Raw genomic sequence first — 7,382 nt, 5'->3', positions numbered from 1 at the left:
TCCGCAGTCCTCACAAAAAACATAAAATCAGAAAACAGACAGACAAACGGTGGAATACATTTTCATAACATTACATACAGTAGGGAACACAGCATAAAAATAAACCTAAAACATGATCACAAATGGTTGCAGCTTTGGTTTTCAAGGAACCATCTTTTCAGATTGAATTTAAAAGATGGAAATGTAGCACAATCCCTTTTAACCACATACTTAGCTGTCTTGGGGAGATAAAGGCATGGATGAGCAACAACTTCCTTCAGTTAAACAGTAACAAAACTGAAGCTCGCCTTCTTGGCACACCACACCAGGTTCAGTCATGCCCCATATCTCATCTCACCTTTGACGGTCAGGTCATCACCTTCTCTTCCTCAGTCACAAACTTGGGTGTTAACTTAAGTTCAATCCTCACCTGACTTTCAATGACCAAATAAAGCATCTGTGCAAAACCCGCCATCTATCATCTCAAAAACGTCTCCAAACTGTGCCCCCTTCTAACCCTGTCATGCCTTTATCTCCTCTAGACTGGACTACTGCAACACACTCTTCATTGGGATTCCTAGGAAAAGTATTCAGAAGCTGCACTACACCCAGAACAGCGCTGCCAGGATCCTAATGAGAGTCCTAACCATGAACACATAACACCCATCCTATTCTCATTGCACTGGCTCCCTGTTTCAGCCAGGATCGACTACAAGGTCCTGCTAATTACTCATAATAACTGCATAAACAGATATGCCCCTCCCTACCTAAAAAAAAACGAATTAAGCCTACTCCACAAACTTCCACCCGCACCCTCAGATCTGCGAACAGCCTCCTCCTCGAGATCCCCAGTACCAAGCTACGCACCATGGGGTACCGAGCCTTGATAGCCCATGGCTGCTCGGCAGCACCATGCCTGTGGAACAGACTCCCTATCGATTTAAAAGCACCGCAGACCCTGGACACATATCCTTTTGTGCTTGACATTTTTAAACCCTGCTTTTAACCTTCTATGATTGATTATAATTATGTTTTAACCATGAAGCACTCCGAGATTCCCTGTGAATGAAAAGTGCAATACAAATAAAATGTATTATTATTATTATTATTATTATCATTATTATTATTATTATTAATTAATTAATAGAAAATAGAGAAAAGACCCAAGAATAACTAAGAAAATGCTTTGTTAAAAAGGTAGATTTTTAGTCAATTTTTTAAAGTGTCAGTGGACTGTGGTGCTCTCAGATATATATGTTACAGGGAAATTGGAAAATCAGTTAAATTGAAAAAGGAGCGCTCGTTTTAATCCCCCCCCCCCTCGCTTCCCTCTTTGTTATCGATTCACTTTGATTGCGACTGGTGACGTTATTCTATCTAATCAACACACCTGTTACTAGGCAATTCTGTAGAACCAACACTAGAGGGCAATGCAAGCCACACTAGAGCCCCACACTAGAGGTCTGCTGAGTCGGCGCGCCTCCATCATGGACAATAACTATTATCACCGTCTCGCGATTAAAAATACAGCGTTACTCTGCTCAGTTTGGCTAACCGCTTCATTATCCAACCTGTCATATAATATTTCTCTCATATTATATTATTCGCCTCGCATCAAAGCCCCGCCTCGCGCCGAAGCCCCGCCTCGCGCCTAAAAACGAGCATACCGTTCCAATTTCCCAACGAATGCCAATCTCCCTGCGACATATACATTCCTTTGTATGATAACAACCATTCAAGATGGCACACACGCACACACATACTGTACACACACACACACACGCACACATGCACACATGCACACATGCACACACACACACACACACACACACACACACACACATGTGCGCGTGCACGCACGCACACACAAATAACTATTTCATCTCACTCTTTGTCACCGTAATGGTAGCCTACATAGCAAAATCCTGTAATTTTGCCAATTCTGTTCATCAGCATATGATCTGCTTTGCTTGCATACTATCATACTGGAGGTGTTGTATACAGTAGGTGTCAGATTTCTCAAACCGTCGATAACTCTGGGGGGAATGAATCTCTCCTCACTCAACTACTACAGCAATGTTACCGGTTGCCACGGTGAAAATGCAGGTGCCGATTGCTGCTGACACTTCATATCACCTTCACATCACCTGCAGTGCATCGGATGAGTGTCCAATTAATGCCTAATTTATGTTCCGTCACACCCCCACCCATCTTGACGCGGCGACGCACTATTTTCGGTGCGCGAGTATAAATCGGGAATAAGAGCGACAGAGTGTAATGTATGGTAGGTAATATGTCATGCATCCTCTGCAAAGTCTGTTTAAAAATAATATATATATATATCCTTGCTGCTGCCAAGAGAGTGTGGCTGGTATTGTTTTCACCTTGTCAGTCTGTGTGGTGTTTATGTGTTTGTGTGGACAAATGTTGTCAACGGGATAGTGTCACAGCTGTGCAAGATGCAGTCACGAAACTTTCCAAGTCTGTAGTTGAGGTCATATTGAGTTCGAAGATGGGTGTGGTCCGACCAAGGGCACCAGAAGTGGGTCGGCTAGGAAGTAGGGAAGGAGAGCATAGGTAATGTTGAAGTGTGGGTGGTGTTTGGTGTGTCGACACAAATTGTGTTGACGTGAGGCGCTAGCTGAGTGGCGCGACAGTCACGCTGTCCTCTCAGCGCCCGTCTGAGATGCATACTGATTGGGTGGGAACCAGTTATAATCTGTTTCAATATTGCACATTTAGAATGAAAGTAAACTAGAAAAAGTGCTCGCACAGGTCTCTGCCAGGTCAGGAAGGTTATTGTGGCATCCTGGTGGCTTTATAATAGGCCATTGGGCCAATGTGAAAAGGGTGCCATTTCTTCTTAGGCCTTTCACGGCAATCGGACAATGCATTCATGATTTGAGGCATTTTGTTCCAAAAAATTGTTTTGCTAAATTAGACCTGCTGGTAGCCCTATAATAGGAATGTGAAAAGGTTGGCATTTCTTCCTCTACCTAGTGGGAATGTGTGTGCAAAATTTCAATCCTGCAAACTTTGGAAGTCAATCTTAGCCATTCAGGATGGAATATGGAAAATCGGACAGATCCATGTAGAGGTTCAGCTTTGGCATCCAGGGAGTGTGTGTGCACAGTTTCGCAGCGACCGGGCCAACAGTGCCGGAGATTCTCTGCTCACAGACAGACGACACACAGACGGACGGACAGGGTGCAAAACATAGCCTCTGCCATGCCTTTCGGCCTGGCGGAGACAATGAGACTATGCCTATAGGTCAGCGTTGGATCCTATATATACTGTAAATGGTGAAAAACTCAGATCAGAACTGACCATTATTCATAAGTTTTGAATTTACCAATGAAAACATGTTAAGATTGACCAGTCGCAGCTTGCTGTCAATCCTACTTGTGCCGACACGCCCTTTTGTCGAAAGGGCGTGTGCCATGTCCATCAGCAGCTACCCATTACTCAGGGAAGGGTCCATTGACCCACTCAGTTTACACCCCTGGTCATTGCACCATACACATTGATTTTGCGTCACAGCTGGTGTGAACCCCAGTTTGTTTCGAAGCCTCTTTTCAACATTGGACTGCCAAAGAGAAAGCAGCTCCTGGAGCCCATAGACTGTTCCACAAATACAGTAATCATGTAGACTGGGATTTTCTCTGCTACAGTGTATTTAAATAAATGTGCCAGAGCAACTTAATTTTACACTGAAATAAAGCTGATAGTGGCTTCTTCTCTCTCTGATGTCAAACATGTTTTGGCCCAAAGTTAGATTGACCGAGACAAAATACAAGGCTCCCAAATCCTTTCAAGGCATTTATAAAGCATTTTAGTCTGCCACCGTCATGGTTTGTTTCAAATGGGGTTATTAGTTTCACAAGGTCTGGTCACTTGACCATATAGCTTCAAAGCTGCTTCTCAACAAAACCTCAACAAAAAACATGGTTGGAAAACCATTCACCATCATTAACAGAACTTTTTTTTGGTGTATTTTAATGTCGTAAAGTTCCTGTATATTGTCTGAATAGACTGCAGTCTTCACATTTCTAAAATGATTAATAAATCACCAATCAGGAATTATAGCAGAGGGAAATCATATTGATGCAATAAGTATTAATCGGGGAATTAAATATCGTTGTTGTCAAGCAGAAACCTAAGCAGAAATTTATTTTTGTTGATGGCCTTCTTTGTCATTCTACAGTGTCACACAAAAATAGCAAACAAATTGCAGATCTACAAGCTCACAATGTGTCACATCACGACCGGTTGTGAGCTTGTAGATCTGCTTTTTTTGTGAAGGTGAAAGTGGTTGAGTGCGTCTGTGGGTTTTATAAATATTTAACCAATAAGAAGTATTACCTGCAGGCTTGGGACTAAATAATAACTTATTTGGATCAATTTGAACACAGGTAATCTTTTCAACAGTCTTGGACATACAAGGTTTCTATACCCAACAGCAACGATATATCCTTGAAACGGGTTTTTGAAAACACGTCGCATCTCCTGAGTCACTCTACATATTATGTGTTATCTGTCATCCATATTGTGTTTTTATGCCTCCACACTGGCAAAAGCTATATGGCTGGAGGCATTATGTTTTCCGGTTGTCTCTCTCTGTGCCTACAGAGTACAGACTCGGTACGTCTGTCCCATTCTCTTGAATCTAATATTTCAGGAATGCTTCCTGAATCGACTTGGACTCAAGGAAGAAACTGATAACATTTTGGTGGTCAAAGGTCACTCTGACCTCACTGCCATATAGGAGAACAGACTTTAACGTTGCATAGAAGAGACACTGGACATGCCATTCACTTTAAGATCTTGCTCGGTTGAGTTGATCCATGAGCCGAGGTACTTGAAGTCCTTGACTTCCTTCAGAGCAGTGCCTCCTGTTACTGTCAGAGGTTATAGGTGATAACCTCAGTTTTCTTGCCATTTAGCCGAAGGCCTTAAGGATTGTCTCTTTTTCACCTCCTCCATTATTCTCTTCTCAAAAAAGCCATTTTCGTTCTCCCTCGGGTGAGGGTTGATGGCCTGTCGTATTCGGTTCAGTATCATTCGGTATCATTTGACCTTACAAAACATGTTTATTACATGTCAATATAGGGATAACTTACATTTCACAAAAAAATACACTAACACCTTTTATTACATTCTTTCATAGGCTTCACTATATTACGTATATTAGTCTCTGGACAGACGTAGATGTAAACTGCAACGGGTTGTCAGTGGTGTAAAGTAACTAAGTACATTTACTCAAGTACTGTACTTAAGTAATTTTTTTAGGTGTTTTTTACTTTACTGGAGTATTTCCAATTGTCTATACTTTTACTTCTACTCTACTACATCTCAGAGGGAAATATTGTACTTTTACTCCACTACAATTATTTGAGAAGTTTAGTTACTAGTTACTTTGCAGATATAAATGATTGCATTATAAAACATACATTAACCACTTCAGCCCTATTTTATACCTAGGCTATTTGAAAATAGCCAATCTACAAGCTCACAACGCGTCGCGATGCGACGCGTTGTGAGCTTGTAGATCTGCTATTTACAAACATTTTAGTACTTTTACTTTTGGTACATTTTTATTACCGGACTTTTACTTGTAACAGAGTATTTCTACATTGCAGTATTGATACTTTTACTTAAGTAAAACATGTGAGTACTTTTTCCACCACTGCTGGTTGTCGGAGGCACACAAACACAATGTGGCATTTCTAGTTATTTACAGCACTATAGTCTGAGAGAGTAGTTACAGTCAGCTGGGGCGGTTTACATACTGTACTACCTACAGTATGCATTCACACCTGGGAGCTGCCCAGTGGAACCACTTGTTCTGCTTACTGTTGAGCAACTCCAGTGGACCAGGGTTACGGGTTAGGTGCCCTGCTTGAGGGCACCTTGACAGCAGGTGCAGAGGGAGGGCTGAAAGGGTACATACTAATTTTCAACCACTGCACAGCGTTGACATATTCCCCCAGCCAAGTCTGGGGATTCGGACACGCTTTTCTTTTTTTCTGTCAGAAGGTTATTTTTTTGGCCCCCAAATACAAACAAATACACTCACAGCATGCGAACACACACACACACACACACACACACACACACACACACACACACACACACACACACACACACACACACACACACACAGACACAGACGCACGCACACATGCACGCACACACCACACATAAATGCATAAGCAAGGTCATATAAGGAAAAGCTATTTTCTTCAGCTGCAGCCAGTATAATGAGGAATGCAAATGAACTCAAAAACAATGTGGTGTTACTGTATGTTTATGGGTCTATTACTGTCAGCAGCACTATAGAAAACATTGCTCACATGGATAACAAATAGCCTAGTTGGACTTTGGGCATTTGAGTCATAGTAAATTAAAATGCCCACGATAATGGTGGAATAAGCAAACACACTAGCAGTCTTTTTTTTGTAAATGTTTGTTGTGAGTACGGGAAACAATGGCTTACAGCTATGCCTGAAAACAGCTGTGGTCCCCAAATCCTCAGTGTTAATTAGAGTTAACCACTCAAAACCCCAGCATCCATTTGTGGGGACAGCTTTCGCAGGAAAATAGCAGATTGTGAAGCTTACAGCGGGTTGCAAAGCAACTTGTTGTGAGCTTGTCTGTCAATCTGCTATTTTCGGTGAAAGCTTTCCCCACAATAGGCTCTATGCACAGCAGCCACATTGTGAAGACATTCACAGGTGTCAACAATGATACTAATGCTGGTCAAACAGAGTCAGGGTGCTGATATTGTGCATGTTGGCTCACTGGAAACACTCTGCTACACCAGTGGGTCTAAAATGTGGGTCCAGCCTAGCCTGGTAAACCCTCCCTCCGGAAATCTCAATTCCATTTCATTTCAGGAATCAAATAGAAATTAGATTTCCGGAGGGAGGGTTTACCAGGCTAGGTCCAGCCGTCCAGGGACCCTCATGGTTCCTTAAGGGGTTTCCAAATACGGATGTGTAACTCTGAGAGTGTACAAATGAAATGGAACCAAATGGACCTCAGAGTTATGGGGGTCGTGGAAATTGAAAGGTTTGAGAACCACTGTGCTACACTAAATGAAACAGAGCCTTCATTAGTATCATTGGTAACACCTGTGAAGGAAGTGATAATATGGCTGCTGTGCATAGAGCCTATAACAAACCCCCCCAGAGAAGACACTATAGTGTAGAGCCCTAAGGGACTCCACTCAACTGTGAGTGTGTGTGTGTGTGTGTGTGTGTGTGTGTGTGTGTGTGTGTGTGCGCGCGCGCGCGCAACGCGTTGTGTGAGCTTGTCAAAGTCAAAGTTTTGGTATCGCCACAATAACAAAACAGAAAATACACTAGTATAGAGCCCTGAGGGACTCCACTCAACCGTGTGTG

Source organism: Gymnoscopelus braueri (assembly GCF_963280865.1).
Source record: "Gymnoscopelus braueri genome assembly, chromosome: 8".
Classification (NCBI taxonomy): domain Eukaryota; kingdom Metazoa; phylum Chordata; class Actinopteri; order Myctophiformes; family Myctophidae; genus Gymnoscopelus; species Gymnoscopelus braueri.
This window is presented reverse-complemented; position numbering follows the sequence as displayed.